Genomic DNA, 2,979 nt, shown 5'->3' with positions numbered 1-2,979 from the left:
GAGAGAGAGAGAGAGAGAGAGAGAGAGAGAGAGAGAGAGAGAGAGAGAGAGAGGGAGAGCTCGTTATATCTCTCTAGTTCGTTGGGAACGGGGCTTTTCGTATAACTGGATTGAACGGAAACTCTAGATTTGCTGCCGCGTTATCTTGGTTAAAGATATACGCAAATACCCATCACACCTATACCTGATACAATTACAGCTATTACGCATGCAAATGGGCACTGGTAGAGGTAAATTAATTTAATCATTTAATTAAATTAATTTTTAATTATATATATATTTAATTTAATTTATACACAAGCCGCGTATTGTTCTTCTATCGTGTTTTCGACTTGTAAATGAACACATGATTCTTGTGGGGTTCTAGTGTCGGTAGTAAGAGGGCGAATAGGAATAACGACGAGAAAAAGTTATATAGTCTGCGCGCGCGAGAGCAGGCAGACAGGTACGCACGCACGCACGCACGCACGCACGCACGCACGCACGCACGCACGCACGCACGCACGCACGCACGCACGCACATAGGTACGTACAGAGAGGGAAGAAGAGAGAGAGGCAGCTGGAGAGGGAGAGACGGAGACAGCGCACGATGAAGAGCGAAGGAGAGAGAGAGCGCGAGCGAAAGAGAGCGAGAGAAAGTGCGCTAGAGAGAGATTGAGAGAAAGAGAGAGAGGGGGGAGAGGGAGAGAGAGAGATAGAGAGAGGGAGAGAGGGGGCAAGAGTGCGCGTGCGCGAAAGAAAGAGAGACATATGATAGAAAAATTGTGTGCATGTGTGTGCGTGTGTGTAGATGTGAATGGGGGCGTGCGTACGAGAGAGAGTGAGAGAGAGGTCAGAGAAAGCCAACCATATATTGACCTTATAGTTCCCATGACCTTGGTTATCTTAACGGCAGCAGGGAAAATGTAAACCCTCGTCTCTCTCGCACGTACACAGTTTTGCGGCGCGTTTAGATGCATGCATATCTGATGCATATGTTAATATATACAGACGCTGGATGTGAATCTTAACACGTTCGTCACAGCTAATCCTTCAAACGGTTTGTCCGTTTTACGTTAATTAGTGTGGAGTGCGGACCACCGCGGGAGATGTGTGCCCCAGGCTCAGGATTGCTCGTTGCGTCTGTCAACCCCCGCGTTTCAAGATCAGCTGTCAACTCTTTTTCGTCGGCGGGGAACGCACTTGCATGCACACGTGGGTACTACTACTGCTGCTGATGCTGGTGGTGGTGGTGGGGGTGCTCCTACTGCTGCTGCTGGTGGTGGTGGGGGTGAGGGTGTGGGCTGTGCTGCTGCTGGTGTTGTTGTTGTTGTTGTTGTTGTTGTTGTTGTTGTTGTTGTTGTTGTTAATGATGATGATGATGATGATCATGATCATGATGATGATGATGATGTGGTGGTGGTGGTGGTGTTGGTGGTGATGGTGGTGGTGGTGGTGGTGGTCGTGGAGGTGGTGGTGCTGCTGCTGCTGCTGCTGCTGCTGTTGCTGCTGCTGCTGCTGGTGGTGGTGATAGTGTGTGCGTGCGTGTGCGCGCGTGTGTGCGTGCCAATGTCTATGCTTGCGCGCGCGCGTGTGTGTTCCTTCGGCCGTCGGTCTGTCCGTTCACACCTCGCGGTTACACTAACAGTTTCGCATCGCGTTGATGCAAGGCATGGCTAAACACCTCGCGCTGGACTGACAAAGAGAAGCGGAGTAGCGGGCGGCGACAGACGGGCGTCGCCTCTCGTGTTTCCACACGCTTTTTCCTCACCGCGCTTTTTGCCGGCCGCGCGCACTTAGACTGAAGACGCTTAGCGAAGTGTATGCAGATGTAGCAGCAGCAGCTTCCTCCTGCTTTTTTCCCACACCATGGGCGCTGCCATATTTGATCACGTGCTTCAAATCATGCATTTGATTAGTTAATCCAAAAATTGTTGCCTGAATCCGGCGCCAGTGCAGTGCACACGTAGCGATTGTTCAGCGACTCGGCAACAAATATCAAACCGTGTTTGATATTCCAGCGACGAGTTTCTGGCGTCAAAATCGCCGACGCCGTGCAGCGCACACGTGGCGATCTCTCGGCGATTCTGTCGCCGGCAACAAAATCGCCAGTACTAGCGATAAAAATCGCTACGTGTGCGCCTCGCTTAAGTCAACGGAATTTTGATTGAAATTAAACGGGGAAAATAGCTATATTATATCAGAAATAGACAATAGGGAATTCTCTATTATCCCTAATAATTTTTTAGAAATAATAAATAATAAATAATAAATAAATCCCTAAATATATTCCCTAATAATTCCCTATTATCTACTTCTGATTATATGTACGTACTCATGAAATCGCACGAACATATTCTTATTATATTCTCCCGAAATGCGTGAAAACTATCGGAGAGGCGTTAAAAAGCATTCTTAAACTTCTCTTAATTTAATCGAATCTAATATAATCTAATCATCTTAATTTCGCACGCGCGCAAGTGTGTGTTACGAAATTTGCAGGCTAGGGGCTATGAGACAAAAATCCGACATTTTACGCGCCAATTGGTAAATATCACCACAACGTTAACGACTTACAGACTAGGTTAAACTGGGTCGTAAATAGTCGAACACATCCTCGCAAATATTTACGTGACTACCCGCGCTGTTTTGTTTACGATATGATGTTGAAATTTATTATTGCTTTTAGTGCAGTTACTGTATAAATAGTGGGTGCCATAACCGTAGGATTTGCGCTAATCGCTGTCTTATTCCCAGCGTGAGTATGTGACTAAGTAAAATGAGAGTACATGTGAAACATGTCGTTGAGAATGACCGCACTCTGGTCATGTGAACCGCTTGATTCCTAGTCGGGTCGGTCTTGTTTTTGTGAGTCTACATCGGCGGCAGGTTTAATCCCTCCACGGTCTCCACTCCCTCCGTGTATCTCTCGCTTCCTCTCTCGCTCTTTTGCGCGCGCTCTCTCTCTCCCACTTCCCTATCTCTATCTATCTATGTGTG

Source organism: Priapulus caudatus, unplaced genomic scaffold, assembly GCF_000485595.1.
Source record: "Priapulus caudatus unplaced genomic scaffold, Priapulus_caudatus-5.0.1 Scaffold1136, whole genome shotgun sequence".
Taxonomy (NCBI): domain Eukaryota; kingdom Metazoa; phylum Priapulida; class Priapulimorpha; order Priapulimorphida; family Priapulidae; genus Priapulus; species Priapulus caudatus.
Note: the sequence above shows the minus strand (reverse complement) of the source record.